Source organism: Ambystoma mexicanum, chromosome 7q (assembly GCF_040938575.1).
Source record: "Ambystoma mexicanum isolate Mex_15411 chromosome 7q, UKY_AmexF1_1, whole genome shotgun sequence".
NCBI lineage: Eukaryota > Metazoa > Chordata > Amphibia > Caudata > Ambystomatidae > Ambystoma > Ambystoma mexicanum.
In genome coordinates this window covers 65146261-65165218 of record NC_090941.1, presented here as the reverse complement: position 1 = coordinate 65165218, position 18958 = coordinate 65146261, and positions in this window count along the sequence as shown.

Below are 18958 nucleotides of genomic sequence, written 5' to 3'. Positions count from 1 at the left end.
AAAAACAGATCTTTTTTGCTTCTCACATATGAAAAAAAGGGACTGTAAAAAGATTGTATAGAACTGGAGAAACTGCCATTTGGAGTTATGCCCATAACATCATGTGACATGACCTCCTTTGTAGCCCCCCGATTAAGTATACTCTCTGAATTACCCCTGGCGATAAGAGGGCATTCTGTTCCTGAGAGCAACTGTTCCTATCCCCCCTGCACAGAGTTTCTGACTTACCGGAATTCGGTCCCAATTTGTTGGTGACAGAACTTTTTCTGGCTGCGGCTATGGCCGCCAGTGCTTCAGAAATGCCCATAGAGTGAGAGGAGTGGAATATACCGCTTCCTCTCTTCCGGCCCTTCATGAACCGCCACAGACCGCTTGGCCTGAAATGCAAACAAATAGGCGCAAGATCACCAAGGCGGTATGGGAAATGTAGTAATAAACTACCTAGACACACGAGGCACGGCTGCTTTAAACCCCGAAAGCGGGATGCAGACCGTGTCTCTATAAGTACATAGGGCGCTGGGGAAAGGCAGATGAAACAAAGTAGCTAAAAACAAAAGTCTGATTAAAGCACAGACACTAAAATCTCTTTGCAATCACAAAGGTTAAAGCTCAGTATAAAACGGGAATAAGAACGACAATAACACTAAAACTAAAGCGCTTGGACTTTGAATAAAGCAGAAGAAGAAATGAATATCGAGCACAATTTAGCAATTGAAAAGGAAAGTATTAAGAAGTATTAAGGTTGTAGTAAGTATGAAAGCCTTACCCTCCTGTATACAATTTGTTTCAGAAACAGACCAGTACCTCTAAGGTTTGGGGGTTTTCTCACATGGTTCAGCCACCCATTAAGGATCCATTTTTTTTCTACAGACCACATCCATCACATGAGGATGTCTGGTGTTTTCACAGGGTTTAGCCATCCATTAAGCTTCACAGGTTCTCCCACCTAATATTCTGAAGCACATTCACAGAGTGCAGCGTTACACAGAATGTTATCAATCTCTCCCACTGAGCATTTACTAGTTCTTCGGGTCTCCCACTTGCAAGGCCAGAACCTTCCTGATCATGAGGATGGGAACGATCATGATATGAAAGGCCGGGATCAGGGGATTCCCTTTGTAGAAAAATAAGAGAAGAACTTTTTTGCCCCATCATGACGGATCCCCTTATCTATAGCCCTATTGTTTTTATTTTTCCTTAAATCCAAATTGACTCTGATGAGGGCCCCCCTCCTCCCCTATTGACACTAGGAACGCCTAATTGCTACAATATGGACTGAGTATGTGCACCCATTTTGCTGAGTATGGTCATTTGGACAGCCTCAGGTTACTGGGGCAAGTACACAGATTCTGAGCCAGTGGATCTGGTCGGTCTGAATGGGTCCCAACAAAAGACTGTTCTGTCAGGTTGCTTGATTGTCGTGAAGAGTATGAAACCTCCGTCCCTAAGTACCACAGAGAGAGAATACAAGATTACTCCCTATGCGATCATTGAGGCCACAGGTGGGTAGTTCTTGAAGCCCGGAACCACGGAATGTTGAAACCCAAGGCAGCTGTAAAGGAAAACCTTTATTAGCAATCAAATGAGTACAGTACAAGCAAACAAGCAGGATAAAGAGCAGAGCTTACCTAAACTGATGGGTGACGGAGCCCAGAATCCTATGATGGTTGATAATTCCGTGGAGGGGCACGTGAGCTGGTTTCCCCGATGACAATAGGGAGAAGAACTGTAGACTGGGTAAAAACCCAACCTGCCCTCCTGTAACTTGATGAAACGAAAGGACCAAAATCCAAAGTACTTGATAACGTAATGTAGTGAAGAGGAACATGCCAAGTCCAATTCAGGGTAATTCAAGATAGTCCAAAAGGCGTTCCGAGTTCAAAAGATCCAGCAAACAGAGCCAAAAGACGTGAGCAAAGCAAATCCGAAAACAGTCCAAGAGTCAAGAGCCGTGAAACACAAAGTATCCAAACGCCGTACAGAGTCCTCCAAAGAACAGCTGTGAAGCGCGGACGTGCGGAAGTTCAGCGTTTAAGTAGTGGATGCTTCCGTTTCACCGGATCCGCGAGTGAGACGGATGAACGCGTCACGTGACCCGCAAGCGCGACACTTGAGCGTTGTTTAGATCTCAATGGTCTCCATGATCGCGGAAATGACTCTGCACGCAGCATCCTGCGAGCTCCCTCCTGCAGATGCCATGGCAGACGCCAGTGAAGGAACGGGGAACCCTTGAGTCTGCATATGTGGCCCTTGGGGCAAACCCGCTCACGTGACACCGGTCCACTGTGAGTGACAGGAAATGGGAACCTGGCTGGAGTAACTGGTGCATTGTGAGTGTTGCCTGTCCTAGATGCTTGTGAAATAGGGACGGAATGAGGGGATAGCGTGACATGTTCACCCATTCCGAATATCGTCAAGGGAGTGGAGGTCCTATGCCCATTGCCTGAGGAGGATGTGACCAGAACTATATAGGCGTTGCCATGTTTTACATGAAAGTGGTCGACCTAATGGGCATGGGCTTAGAGGGTGGACTAATCTCTTGGGACAGTCATAGCTATTGTTCTAAAAAAGGCAGCAATAGTGTGCCAAAATGCCGGTTAAGTGCCTTTCAATGTCTAGGGTTAGAGCGTCCCTAATAGATTTAAGAAGGGTGTTTGGAGCGTAGAGCGTTTTAATGGGGTGGGAATTGGTTAAGGCTAGGATTCTGTGTGTTTTTCTTGCAAGACTCATTGTAATAAAACCTGTTGCTCAATTCATTGCTTGAAATTAAGGCAATTGTTTTCTGACATACACAGATTGGCGATGTGGCATATCGCGCAACAAGGAATGGCATCAGCCTGATGTGCTGCTGTCTCTTGAAGATCCCACGTGCAAGACAGAGAAAAGGTAGGAGTCTTTATTGAAATCTCAATGGGCTTTATCGGGAGGATGAGATTCTGGTTAGTCAGTGCCCCTCATGCAGCTCCCATGGAAGCAGCTTCAGATGGTGTTTGGCGGTGTCAGCCGGGGAAGAAAGAAGCCTGCAGCCGTCAACCTGCTGCAACTGAAAAGGTAGATGTGGGTAATAATGGGCACAGCAATCACTGCACCCTATAGACTAACCCACCCTGCCAATTTACTGCCTTTTCTCTTTTTCACACCTCCATGGGTATCTCAGTGAGCTCATTTGTTTTAGCATCTTTCTCATCCCATCAGGAGAGTCACCTTCTAGCATTCTGTTGTGTTCAAACTAAGCCTTTTCCCCTTCTTTTAGGAAAGTCGGATCTGGGTGTTTTGAGTGTGCTGCCCCCCCGTCCACCTTCAACACTGCTCCTGTGTTTGCCCTCTCGTGTTGCCTGCCTATTTCCTCCTGTAATCCTCCTTCTATGTGATCCTTCCACCTCCGGTGCTTCCTGTGCTGTGTGGTACTGAGCTGTGCCTCTTTTTCCTCCTTCACTCTCCCTTCTTGGCTCTCCGCACACTCTATGGTGCTCTCAATGTCTCCCATCTTCTCATCTTCCTGTGGTGTGTGGCTCTGAGCTCTGGCTCTTTTTCCTCCCTCTCTCTCCCTGCTTGCCTCTTTGCATGCTCTATGGTGCTCTCAATCTCTCCCATCTTCCCAGACTGCTACTCTTATCTCCTGTCCTATTCATCTCTCTATGTCTGGAAGGATAAAAATCAAGAGGGATATCCTGGTCTCCAACCCAGGCCTACCTATCGCTGATACCTAGATCAGTGCTTCCTCCAGACAGACTCTCACCGACATCCTCTTTGTCATTCCCGGCCCAAATCTATGGACCCCTCAGATGGGCACTGTTTTCTCTCCTTTCTCCTCCTCTCCCATTAATGGTGGCACCCGGTGGGAGGGCCTCTTGGTCTCCTTGCATTCCTCCAAAGCCTTCATCAATGGCTATCTAAATGGTACCACCATGGTCCAGGGCTCTCAGGCCAATCTCCTCCTTCTTGATAGGTGACTCCTGCATCTTATCAACTTCCTCCCTTCTGCTACTCCTTCTTTCACCTCTCTGGCAGCTATGCCATCTCCGTCTGCCTCTGCCCACTCTCGGGCCCATCTACCACTTTGCAGGAGTGTACCTCACTCTTGTACCCAAGCCCAGACATCTTTCAAAAGTGGCAACCTCCTCCACGACGCTACTCTCAACTCTCGCTCTGCTGTCAAATACTCCTCTGACATCTGCCAACTACTTGAAGACCCTGATCTGGATGTCCTCACTCTCACTGAGACATGGTGCAAAGCCAGCTGAGTCATGAGTGTTGACACTATCCTCCCCGAGGGCTACAAGATCCACTCCTAGCCCAGAACCAACCAGCCCGGAGATGGAGTGGCCCTGATCTTTCCTGAGTGCGTCCCTGCTTTTTTCATTCCAACGCAGGCCTACTCTTCTTTTGAATGCGTGGTATGCAGGCTTTCGGTCTCTCCTGGACTCTCTCTGACTTTGGCCACCATCTACAGGCCACCTGGCCAGTTCACCCTCTTCCACTCAGTATTTGCTGACCTCTCCTCTTCTCTCCTAGCCTCTACCTTGCAATTTCTCCTACTATGGGGCCTCACAATCCACCTGGATGCTTCTAATCCATCCTCTGGGCTCTTCCGTAATCTTTGCGACTCGCTCTCCCTTTCATTCTACCCTTTGGTCTAACACATTCTACTAGACACACCTTAGATGCTCTCATCTCCTCAAACAACCCCCTCTGTAACCCTCTCAACACTCCTCGCTCCTGGATTGACCACTTTCTGCTCTCCTCCCATCTGAAACTTCTTGTCCCCAGGGCAAACCTACCCCCCGCGCTGCCACCTTGCTTCTCGGTCATTCGGCCCATGAAGCGAGTGTCAGTGGATGCCTTTGCCTCTACTTTGTCTGCTCCTCCTACTCAGGTGGCTGACTCACACTCTGACACACCCCTCTCTAACCTCCATCTTTCTATCTCTAACACTTTGGACATCTGTGTCCTTGTCATGAGAATCCGTCTGAAGCCTACCTTCAAGTGCAACTCTTGGTATGACTCCGACATCGCTGCCCTGAAACACAAGTGCAGGATATCTGAGAGGAAGTGGAGGGCTTTGGACACAACCTCTAAAAAACTGGTCTTTGCCTGTTCCAAAAGCAATACAGACTCTCCGTCCTCTCGAATAAGAGAGTCCAAATTCAACCCTGCGTCTCTGCAGCCTCTAACAACACAGCCAAACCTGCAAGGCGCTAGCCAATCCTATTGCAGTTTCCACCTCTTCTGTTCCCTCCCAGGCTTCTGTATGGCTCTGGCTTCTCGTTTACCCGCTGCAACTCAAGACATGCATCCTGTCCTAGCTTTCCGCTTCCTTTCCCTCTACCTCCCCCAGGCCCCCTTTGGCTGCCTCTTCCTCTCTTCTTCCTTTCTCCTCCTTCTTTCTGACAACACCCGACGATGTTTCTAGACAAGACCGATCTATGTAAGTGTCATCCAGACAGGTGCTCCCCTGCTCCTTCAGAACCATCAAGGATCACATTGCCACTCTCATGCCAGCCTTTGCCAACATTTGCAATCACTCTACCCATCACTCTACCCCTCTCTCTTCAAGCACTCCCTTGTGCACCCATCCTGAAAAAAGCCTTCCGTCCGGCAAACTATCATCCGATTTCCATCACTCCTTTCCTGAGCAAACTCCTGGAAAAGCTAGCCATCTCCCAGCTTACTCTCCACACTGAATCTGTTGGTTGTCTCCATGACTATTATCGTGGCTTCAGAGCAGCCAGAGGCATGGGAACTGCTCTCCTGAACACCCGTGAATATCTGCTCTCTAACCTTAACTCCAGCTCTCCCTCTGTCCTCATCCTCCTTGACCTTTCCTCTGCTTTTGACATGGTCAATCACGCCACCCTCATCAATCGACTCTGCGAGAACCTAGGCATCACGGATCAGGCCCTGGTGTGGCTGACCTCCTTCCTCCTGGACCAAGACTCCCAGGTCCACCTTGGTTCCTTTCTCTCTACCACCACTCTCTCCACATGTGGTGTCCCCAGGGGCTCTATTCTCTCACCCTGGCTCTTCATGTCTATCTAGCACCATTGGTTCACCTGATCTCCACCTACTCTTCTAACTTCCAGTGTTATGCGGATAACACTCAACTCTCTTTCAGGCTTCCCTCAGCCTCCTGTCCTCCCTTGCTCATTTCCAACCGTCTATCCACGATTCAGGAGTGGTGCACCACCAACGATCTCTGCCCTAATGCCAGTAAAACAGAGATCCTTCTCAATGGGACCCCTGCTCTCTCTTTCCCTCACTCACTCTGTCAGTCCTCCTTTGGCCCTCTTCCCTCGCCTTCCTCTGAGACAAAAACCTTGCTGTCATCTACAACGCCACTCTCGCCTTCTCCCCTCACATCACTTACCTTGCCAAGAAGACCCACTTCCAGCTGCACCTCCTCAGAGGTATTCTACCTTTTTCTCACTTTCCTCCAGAAGCTCACAGTCTCCAGAGTCCTAGTTATCTCTACTCTGGACTACTGCAACAGCCTCTTTCTCAATTTGCCTAACTCTACTCTTCACCCCCTTCAACTAATCCAGAACAGGACTGCAAGATGTTTCCTTGGCCTCAAGCACAGGGACCTTATCTCTCCAGCCCTGAAATCTCTTGGTGGCTGCAAGGATCAAGTTCAGGACCCTCTGCATCGTCTACAAGGCATTCTGGGGCCACAGCCTTCACTATATCCACCTCTTTCTGCCAAAATACCTTCCTTCTAGAGCCCGTCGCTCAGCTACCTCCAACTCTCTGAGGTTCAGATGCTTCTCTAAGTAGAGCGTGTGGGGCAGATCTCTCTCCTCTGCTCTGCAGGTGCCTCCATCTGGAACGGCCGCCCTGCCCCTCTAAGACTTGAGCCGGACCACCTGAAGTACCAATAAGGGCTCAAGACCTTCCTTTTCTCCTCTGCCATCTCCCTATCACTTCCTTGCTAACTTACTGGTCTGCTACGCCAACTGGTTGCTTGGTACCCTCAGAGTCTCACTGGGTACCAGGCTCTTCCATGCCCAGTCATCCTTGCACTGCCTCCTAGCCTACTGCGCACTTGGGACTGTAACTGTAACCCCTACAGCCCCCCTGCATCCTTGCATTTACCCAAAGCCATGCTGCCCTGGCTGTACTTACTCAGAGCCATGCTGCCCTGATCACACTTCCTCCTTCCCTCCCTCTGCACTTCCCTCTATCCCTTCCCCCCGCACTTCTCATTGTCACACTTGCACGATTCGAATTACACAAGGCTTAGTAGGATCATTTGTCTTGTCTTTCCTCTGTTCCCCTCCCCCTATTTTGTGGTACCTAGAAACACTTCAGGCGCGTCATAAATGCCATATAATAACATATCATATCATGGCTGAGTGCAGAGGGCTTTCTATTACAATGAGTGGGCAAAAGGCTGACTTTTCTATGGAATATGTAAATATGGGTTCGAATTTCTGGGTTAGGCATGCTGTTTTAATAATTGCTGTTGCCCGTTTCATTGCAGTGGGTTTGGTGATTGCCTATTTTATCTACCCTGAAATGGGCCTGGCAAAATACTGGGAGTGGTACCTTATGTAGGCTGCTCTGGATATAAAAGCCTACAGGTCTCAGGTATATGTGTCTGGGTATGGTCTCACTTTGCTCGGACCCTGTTTGGAGACAGCATTCAAAAGACGCCTCTCAGTCTGTGTTTCTGATTTTGATAGTGAAAATAAAACATTTACAAGAAAAACCGGGATACGGTGGGACAGTAAGGCCTGACACATAAATAGGGGGCAAGCGATGCTTGCAGGCTAAGTGATCCTTAGCCCTTTCAGGACCTCTAAGCAGAGTCTCTGGTATAAGAATGTCCCTCCCCTCTCAGGGCCACAAAAAAGCAGAGTCAAATAGTGACTGGTTCAGGTACAAGCGAGCGTCAGACTCCTGAGAATAAAACTAGAGACAGAAAATAGGCAAAGGACAGTTGAGATAGGTGGAAGCCTCTCCAAAGGGTTGCCAGCGCTTTATATATTTACTCACTTTGAAGGTTCTACCAGGTATTTCTTAGACTCTTGGCATTATCTGACCCGTCTTAACAAACACACTCAGTTTCCCACAGAGAGGAATTTTAATTTGTATAATGATTAGAAGAACAAAAGAGTAAGGCATTTCCCATGCAATTTGGGGGAATTTGAGACTTGGTTAGACGAATCAGCAACATTATGCAAAGCCCGTAAAGCTAGGCGACGGAGAAGTTAACAACAGGTTGCAAGAGCTGATAACATTTCTAACGTACATGGGATCATCAAAGAAACTGACACTCCTGTGCCCCCAAATAGTGAAAGAAAAAATGGAAACTGAGTAGGAAGTTCAGAACAGTGAGATTGCTCTACTCTAGACACTAAACCCAGGCCAGCGAGAGGCAGGGTGGGGCACGCATGCACCAGGAGCTGATCAGCGCCTTTTGGTAATAGCGCACCATCATGCCAACCAGTTGGCACCATCACTACTTGGAGCAGACAATCTGGAAGCCCAAGGCGTTGGGGGCGTTGGCTGATACACCTCCATCTGACACTCTAGGCAAGGTGTGCAGGAAAGACTTGGCCCTCCAAGCACCCCTTAGAGAAATGCAAGCAGGGAACGAGGAGGAAGGGCAGCAACAGCCCAACTGTGTTCCTGCACATGTTCCATGGACACTGCGACCTACGGAGACTCACCAAAGAATTCCCCAGTATTAGGGAGCAACCACAGCAATGCACAGTGGAACTGCACACTGTCATCCAGTCCTGTAATTCACCTTGGGAAGATATGAACCATCTCATGATAGTGTTGATGTCACTCAAAGTGATACAGAAAATTGCTGAGCGGGCTACTTGGCCTTATACAAGCCCTGTGCCCAGGATGCTCTTGTACAAGCTAGAGGGCAGATAATGACTGCCATCCCTGTGCTCTATTAAGCCCGGAGGTCTGATTGGGCTAAAATATACTGTTGTGAGAAGAACAAATGCAAATCCCCCAAAGATTATTTAGGCCATATACAAGTATTATTCTCACTGCATTTAGGTATTACAAACCCTGATGACACCACACAGGAGGCTACAGCAAACTCGTATGTAGCCAGACTGCAGCCCAAGGTGCAAGAACAGTTAAAGAACATATGCAGTGGGTGCAGACTAAACCGCTAGCTGACCTAGTGGCAGTTACAAATCACTGTGTAGCGGGTCAGGAGCAAGAGAAAGAAACCTCTGTGAGTAAGTTAATAACCCTCCAGATGCAAAACTTCCAGGGGTAGGTGCAGGGACAGATACAAAATGCACAGAGCACTGCCCCACAAGGGGGAAAACATTGAATAGGGGAAGAGGAAGCCTGCCCCGAAGACAAATGGGACTGGGGGACAAACGGATGGCTACCCAGGGCAGCAGAACAGAGAGACAATGGGGCCCGCAGGGACTGCTGGAACAATGGTGTCTAGTTACTGTAATTACTGTAAGCATGTGGGGCATTTGAGGAACAAGCACTGACAAAGACCTCAGAGATCATATCGCGCTTTGAAACACTTGTGTATAGGTGCGCTATAAATGCCATATCATATCACATTTTGAGGCAATTAGGGACAGAATAAAGCTCAAGGTCTGCCTGCTGAGAATTCTGCCCCCTTTCTGGGCACAAACTAGAAAGACCCAGCTCCCTTCCCGAATCTGAATGCTCCACATTTGCCCATAGATGTCCACTCATTCCCCAGGGTGACCAGGACCCAATCTGACTACATTAGGACGGTGAGGTTCCAACAGATTCATTAATCCCAATTCACCAATACGGCCCATATGTACAATGCAGTGTAGAAGGAATATCGATACCTTGCCTAGTTGACACCGGAGCAAGCAGGCCAGTCATACGCATAAATAATGTTCTGGATATTCTAGTGTCCACTGACACTGTAAAAGCAGAGCAGATATCTAACACCCCCATAATACACTCGGTTATTGAGCGTCTCAAGATATCATTAGTACCTGTCATTGACACATATGCTTTCCTCTCAAACCCAGCTGCCCAAGTTAACCATTTAGGCAGATACCTGTTGTTTAAGCTGAAGTGCAGACTAATTTACACTGATGGAGTATTCCTAACTATTCTCCTAACTATTCTCCTTAAAAATTCAGAGGAAATCCTTGCAACCCCCCAAGTAGACACGGAAGGAAAGCCACTAAATGAGGGAATAGTCAGATGATTTAAAGGATTTTAAAGGACTTGATTGATTGTATACCTACCACTTTATGGTCAACCCATGATAACCGTATGATACATCCATGCTGCAGAACCAGTCTGTATCAAAGTGGATCTTTTCAGAGGCTTCCCTCAGTACCCCATGAAGAGAGAAGAGCAGGGAATCTCTCCCATTATTGAGGCACTCCTGAGTCAAGGTATAATGGTCTCCATACTAGCAGGTGTAACACTCTGATATTGCCAGTTAAAAGGCAGGAAAGAACACCCACCATTTCATTCATGGTTTGAGAGCCATCACTTCCTGTCGTGCCAACCACGGCTATGATACTGTCATTTTATGTCCCAGAGACTATACACTTCACAGTAGTAGACCGATGCTTAGTGTTTATCTCTGTCCCCATACATCAGGACAGTCAGTACCTATTCACATCTTCACACAGATATATTCAGAACATTTGGCCCTGTTTCCATCAGTGGAATAGCAAGACCTCTACTCTCTTCCCCGAACATTTACAGAAATAGATGACATAGCATTACTAGGGAAGTCTGTTTGGGTTCAATAAGTAGATGATATGTTAATCGCTTCACCATCATATGAGTCTTAAAACCAGGACACATAAGTCCTGCTGACTTCTTTTGCTGAAAAAGGATGCAAGGAATCTAAAACAAAATGACATTAATGTAGACCAAGTCCATTACTTGGGGCATGACATTACTGAAGGTCTCCAGTTAATACCTCCCTCTCAAAAGGAAGCCGTACATATGATCCAGAAACAGCAAAATATCCCCCAAATGAGGGTGCTCTTTGTGGGGGTCAGGTATTACTGACAGTGGGTTTCAGGAAATGCTGAGGAAGGCACACCCTTAGAGTGATACCAGGAGAAGACCCTGCAACATTTGGCTTGGTTTGCAAGGGTAATTTTCTGATCCATAGTAAAGTGGCCCTGGACCACAATGCAGCAGCCCCAACTTCCACAACAAGCAAACTCAATGCCAACCTCTTCTCCCACACAATCCTAAGTATATATAGAAGACATTACTTGAGATTACCTTCCTTTCAGGCAACATATCTTTCAGCTATGTTTGTGGTTTCTTAGAACGCAGAACTCAGGAATATCTCCCACATACCAAACATAGTAAAATGATTTCAGCAGGAGACTATAATTGGTGGAACAGAAGATCTAGGATTTGAACCCAGGTTTCCTCATGTGCCATTTTGAAATGTGACAGCTTACTACATCTCCTCCCATCCCATCTTAAGTTTTAGACCAAGGTAAAAAGGTGGAGAAACTAGAGATGTCATTGGTAAACTTAAGCCATTGCCGAATCAGGGTGTCTGGCTTCGCTCTCACAGCCAAACAATGAGCTGGCCCAGCAAAAGACACATACCTGACATCCTGCCCTCAAAAGCCCATAGCACAAAACCCATACCTGGCACCCTGCCAACCCCTCTGCCCCTCCTACTCCACAACATACAGGGCTGGACTGGCCTACAGTGTAATCTGGAGATTTCCCGGTGAGCCTCTGCACACTGGGATGCTTCTGTGGTTTATTTTCAAATGTTCATATTAGGGGGTGAAAAGGTGGGAACCTGTGATTGCCCCCTCCCAACACCTTACTAGTATAATGTGTAAAAGGGTGGGAATTAACCCTGTTGTGCATAAACACATGTGAAGTAATGCTATGAGCCTCGACTGTACATAAACCATTTATCAATTCACACAGATGGTGTAAATGACTGAAAGAAATGTTAAATACAAACCTGGAGGCATTCCAGAAATACCACCTCTGCTGGCGGGAACATTTGAATAGGGCAGATTTTCAGAACCAGTGGATGTGACAACTTTCTCCACCAGTATTTCATTAAAAAAGTCCACCCAACTCTGAATGACCCCCTTAGTTTGTAGTCTAGTAATAAGGGATGCATTAATGTTACAGCTTTCTGTGTGTGTTTTAACTGTGCCGAACTGTAAGTACCACAAACAACTCAACAGCCATTTCTATAATCGCTCTACAGCAACATCCAGGGGTGCTACTCGTGGTGCTAATACACTCTTTCTTTAATGAGCTCACTAGTGATCAAGAAATTCACCAGATCATAAGAGAAGCATAATCACAGAATGAAACCGGGGACAATATATAATAGGAAATGGACAATTACTTTGATGGCAAGTATGAGTCATGATAAACTGGTGCTGATTGGAACAGACCAATTTGGATGGTGGACAGTGGTGACAACATTACCATTTAGGCAGTATCTGTCATTTATATGCTGTGCATTACCGCACCTAAACTCTTCTGCCTGCCTCACTGTAGAGATCCGTACATGGGAGCCACCCAGGCACATCTACAACATTGTGGAAATGAAGATGAGTGCCTTGCCCCATTTACACTGAAGCCGAGCAGACCTTCTAGATCTCCTTTCCTGTGAGGCAGGCTGAATTCTAAAGGATCTAGTATTTTTCAATTATTTATTTTTACATTTTGCAGCTCTGGCCATGCAGCAACAACTCAGCCAGACTGGGGGGCAATTGCTCCGTTGACTTCTCAGTCCGCCTGTGAGCTGTACACTCAAATAAACACCCAAGAGCCATTGCAGTGGTCCCCAGAAGTAGAGGAAGCTTTTACTAAGCTGAAGAATAGTCTAGCTAGAGTACCTGCAATGGGACTTCCTGATTCTAAGAAGGGATTCACCTTATACTGTCATGAGAGGAATGTCTTTGTCTTTGCATTCCTGACACAAAAGCACAGGATAAGCCGGCAGCTTATTACTGCAAACAACAAGACCCTTTTGCTGCTGGAATGCTGTCTTGCTTAAGATCGTTTGCGGCAGACGCACTAGTGGTGAAGTTGTGCAAGCGAATAGTACAGGGATTTCTGACTCCTTGTTGACACCTCAAACAGATCTAACCGATGTACACCTCCATGATGCAGACGTAGTTTCCTTCATAGATGGGTCTTGTTATCAAGCTCAGAATGGCAAAGTGGTTGCAGTACGTGAGCCCCGGGAGTTGATGGAAAGTTTCCCCAGGGCACCTCTACGCAGGCTGAAGAATAAGTAGCATTGACTAGAGTGCGCTGCCTACCCGCTCAACGATCTTTCAACGTATATACCCATTCCTGTTATACATTTGTGGTACAACATGATTTTGGTCAGTTCTGGATGCAAAGAGCATTCCTGACATTTTGAAACCATTATTTTAAACATTTTCTCGGGTGAGAAACTCTCTCCCCCTGCGTCCAACCCACTTTCTTTCGTGTGCGCGCCCATGCTGTTCTCAGTCACTTGTGCATATTCAGGGCAAACATTTACACTCCTCCTATTTCTAAATTCACAAGCCACCACTTATGCCACACCTCACAGTTCTATCCGACCAGTGCCATCCTCCACTTTGCCTCTAAACTGCCTGGTCATGTTGCCTCTGCCTGGTCATGTCCCAGTGCACAGTCCCTTGTTCATGTGTGCCTGTCCGCCAGCACCACCTTTGTCCCAGCTACCTTAGCTATGTTACCATGTTAATGCAGCCTTCTGCACCTGTTTGTATACTTTGATCTCCACTATACGTCCCTCTGCACCCCTTTGCAGCCTGGTGCTAAAAGCCTCAGCATCCTTGGATTGGCAATGGCATTCATTGGGTTCCCTTTTCCCTTCTCAATGGCCATCACTTCGCTCAGGTAAGTCCAGATTCCCAGGCACATAATGGCCACTGATGCCTACCCCTGTGGATGCTGACACCTACATGATCTCTCCCAACCCTATTAAATACTAGCATGTCATTCAAAGCTACCCAATAGTTACATGGTTTCAGGAAGGCATTAATAGTTGATGATGCCCTAGATCCCATACATGTTAATTTCCCTGGTATGTCAGGAACAGTGCACCCATTTATTGTCTTCAGTAAGAGGAAGGTGTGCATGCCTAATACTTCTGAGTCCATTGGTGGAACTATGACATATGGTTTTGGGAGGTTCCAAGCTAGGTCTTCCTCCTTGTCAAAGAGGCAAATAGATCATTCTTTGCCTATTTTAAGATTAAAATCGCTGCCTGTAACTTCTAATGGGAGTGAACGTTCTCGGCATACTTAGTTAAAAGGTGGGTGATTTACATTGCACTTGAGGTGGGGCTTTCCATGCAAACGATCATAATAAGTTTGTCAGAAGGTTTTGTACCAGTGATTCTATCTTTAGCCCTCACATAAGCGGCATAGCTAGAGTGACCATGTGAATCTTTGATTTACAGCGGCTTGTTTGTATGTTGAATAGTTCTCGACTAACACTCATGTTCTCCTGAGGGTGATTATGTCAAATCTTAGCTGTAATTAACAATCTGCATGGTTTCACGACCATGGACTAATATCCTGAAGATATGCAGAATGAACATGTGCTTGCAGTATATGCAGATGTGGACAGTGTGGATTCACGCACATAGGTGTGAACGCCACCTGTACGCAGAAACTCCATGTACATGCTAAAACACTGACTTCATGAGGACAACCCTCAACAGCAGGGAAATTAGAGCACCGCCTGAAAGCACCCTGAGACAAATATATCTGCGAGCAATAGCTGGAAATCCCACATTGACCCATATAAAAGGGTACACACCACTACACCATGCATGTTACAGCAGGAATCTGTGACTGGGAAATCCCCCCTCTTGCTGTCATTACAGTACATCAGGGTCTTGTGAAGGATGACCAGACAGCCCAGAAGCACAAACAGCAAAGGAAGCCGGCCTTCAGGGTCTACAGAGGCTCCCATATACAGAGTATATAAAGCAACCATGGAGACCATTTTGCATGATCACCACGATGACGTGGAGCCAAGCACTTTTGAAGGTACAAACATCAGCCCTCGGTAGCAGTTAAACAAGGCTCTCCATTTCTGTATCAATAGTTCTTTTTAGAGCAGCATTGTCCTGTTTCATGGCATCATGCAGGCAACCAATTCACAGATTCGTTCCCAGGGCCTTCCTTTCAGTCTGTGTTGGGTGTATCCAAAATCCACATCTCAATAGACCGGCAATGCAGCAAATGTACCGCGGTCAAGGTGTATATCTTTTCAGCCTTCCCTAATGATTTAGGTGCACTGGACTGCATCGATGGGGCCGGAACAACACAATCCAGGGAGTATTTAAATGGCAGAACAATTCAGCACACCATTAATATCCAGATAGTATGCCTTTGTTACAGCTCTTAGTCTCATCCATGTCTGTGTGAGATTACATTGCTCGACACATGACTTGCTGATACTATGAAACGGTTGCCAAACATAGAGAATAATGGACCCAGTCAGATGAAGGTCCTGGCTCCTATATAAGTCACAATTGCCAGCAACATGGGCATGCGTGCACTATCTAACGCAAGACAAGAACAGTGTCCCTTGATACAACAATATTGCCCATTGTAAGCAATATTGGATGCGGGTTCATAACCATGCACTGACTTCTGCATCATACAAGAAAATAAAGTGTCCATGCATGCATGTTTTACATCCATGGAGGACTTAGTGCTAAGCAGAACACAAATGAAAGCAATTGAGCCCCAAAACCTACATACCTCCCATTCATGATGTTCTTCTTTTTCAGGGGGCGACCTGCCCTTATGGGGTGTGTAAGAGTTGCCTGATATGACTTGTTGGGGCTGCTGCTGCTGCGATGATTGGTAGAGGAAAGAGGAAAGGACAGCAATGCTGGTGGTGCTAGCCCACAATGCAGCATGTGGCTAAGAGGAAAAGGGAATAGATCTACCTCGTTGAGCAGCCCAGTTGTTCTGTCCTATGACAGGACATGCTCAGAGTTTATATGAACCATCTGCCACAGGGGGAAAGTGCCCTTATGACATTGGTAACATCAGAATTCTGAGGTTTGCTTCTTTGACGGGTGTGCTTCATGGCCAACCTGGAATGAGCATCTTATGCTCGTTCCTCACCTGCACACTAGCAATCCTCCTCAAATGCTTAGCAACGTATGCATTCAGTACCTGCACAGTGCCCTTCACCTCCATCAGCAACTGACGAGTGTCCTTAAATGTCTCCATAGGGTCTCTCCTATTTCTGAACAGCTGCTTCTGCCTGACCTCCATTGCATCAGCTCTGGCTAAGTAGCCAATGGTGACTAGTCAGGGGTAGATGGGTAGGAGAGAGAGGGCTTGTGTGGAGCTCAAGGGACATGTGGTAGCTGACCAGACCATGACCCTTCTGGAGGGCCTGGAATGACCCCCAATGGTGGAATTCCATTGTCTCCTACTTCTGCTATCGAAAAAAGGTTGAGAGTTCCCCCTGGACCAACCATATGCTCTTACAATATCATTCAATTAGAGTTTTATGTTTATATCATCCAGTTCAATAAGGTTCAGGTCATCTTTCAGCCTCTCCCCTGCTGATCTGTTCTCTCTTGGCACCGTGCACCTGGCCCCCCTCTTTCCTCTGGGCCCATGTACCTGCTCACACTGCCACCCCCCCCCGCACTGCCTCCGGGCCCCCCCCTTGCACTGGGGTCTGTATCTGTACCCATACAGCCCCCCCTTTTTTTCTTCTTGCACTTATCAGACCTACCCTGCCTGCTGCCTTAAACCCAGCACTTGCCAATTGCTGGCTGCACTACCACCGTTTGCTGCCTTTGTTATTTATTTATTATTATTTATCTGTTTCTCCTTTGCTCCACACTCTACAATTCCCCCCCCCCTTCCATGCACTTCTCCCCCCTCCCTCTCCCATGCACTTGTGCATTCTCAATGTCATGGCCTAGTAAGAGCTTTGTTTTGTTCTCCCTTGTTTCCCTCCCTTGCCTTGTCACGCTCTGAAACAGTTGTGTACGAGCGCGATAGAAATGAAATATCAATATCTTTGAATTATATTCCTACAGTATATACCCGCTTTTTCTTCAAGTGACATCTACACAAATATAATCTTTAATAAATATGTGCTACTTTTTGATGACATAATATCAAAAATAATAACTGAACACATGATAGAGATGTACACATAACTTAAAAATTTTGAATTTCATTGCAAATTGATTTTAAGGTCACTCATAATCTTTAAATTGACCAACATGCCCTTCCGTGGGATGGACATCATTACTTTTGCTTACAGTTCCACTAAGTTTTTCGTTCGTTTTTCTTTACTTTAAACGCAACTTTCGGTACTACAACACCCATCAATCAATGGCTCATCACTGCGGTACCTCAGCACTATGACATCATCTCCCCGGTGACCTAATTACCGTGATTCCATCATCACGGCACGTGCATGTTGCAATGCATCGTTTCCGAGAAAAGTATCCAGGAAATCCTCAAGAACCATACATCGGATCATGCTAAACTCTTTGGTGAGTTACACTTTAGCAACATGCCTCTTAGGTAAGCTATATTCTCACAATTTACTGGTTTTGGAGCTTAACCTGCAATAACCCACAGGGGGAAACGTTCATTCAGATAAAGGAATCCTTTTTGATTTTGACGACATAGGAATGGTTAGGCACTTTATTTTATAGGTACCGAGCAGATCCCCGGACATTGGTGGATAAGGGGTGTGATTTTAATTTAATTTCTCAAATGAGATTATGTCAATGTGAATTGTGCAGTATCGTTTACCCCTTTTTTCCATTTTTCAATTGTCTTTTCAGGTCATCATTTCCTGACTGACAAAAGACACAGTAGAGGCAGGTATAATCACATTAAGTACATTTGTTCTGAATGATACGTTTTGCTGGTAAAAGGCTGAATTATACATGTACTTGTAGTTTTATGTATGTTATTCATTGCAGAAATGTCCCAGGAGAAGGATAAACATATCCCAAAGACAGTGGGCGAATGTTAAATGACGTCATCGATTCAATGGACCAGAGTATTTCTTTCATGTTAGAAGTATTCTCAATTTATTCAAAATAGCAATACCTTTGCAGTGGATCATCTGCAAGGGTTCCACCAGTGTTTATCAAGGTTTTGCCAGAAAGAACCAGGCTATCATTACACTCTCCAAGTACAGGAGAGTTCTGTTGAGAACCAAATAACAATAAACTAATCATTCAGAATGATTTCACTAAGTTTGGTGCCCACCTTAATGTTCTAGATCCCACATTGCCTGCCATCTCAGGACTTTGGTGCAGGTCTCTCTCTGTCTGACAGTCAGTTCTTTGCATACAGTCCTACAAGTAGGCTTATTGCTGCTAAAGTAGTTCCTTCTGGTACCCACCGTTGTCCAAGCAGGAGCCAGATGGTGGTGATGTCTGTTAGGAACACTGTATTACAGACCTGGGTGGAACGCATGGGCTCTGGTACAGCAACATGAAAGAGATGAGGAGCTGTGTGGAGCACATTAGTAATGGGCCAGAAGGGTATCGATTATAGGTCATAAGTTCCTTTGGCTGTATGGCGCATGGGGTGTGGGGGTTATAAGCTCGTCTGATAGCACAGCAAGAAGAGCACTTGCTATGGCATCTGTGCAGAGCCTGCTGACACAGTTTCGAATCCCAGCAGGGCCAAACTCAGCATTCTGTGGGTAATAATAAGCAGTGCTCAGATGCCTGAGGGTTCGTAGCGCTTTTTAAAGGCTAAATTATTATTATGTTAGTGAGAGCATTATTGGGGGACTTTCCCAGACTTCATCTTCTTGGCAAATTCTACACCTCTTTCATCACTACCAGGTGGGTTCCATCAGTTGTAAAACGGAACCCCTTATGCTGATCTTGGGTGTTGCTTCATCTGGGGTTCTACTTCGCACAGGTATGACCTCCAAATCTGTCTCTTCTCCTACTATAATAACTTCCCCTCGCCATCTC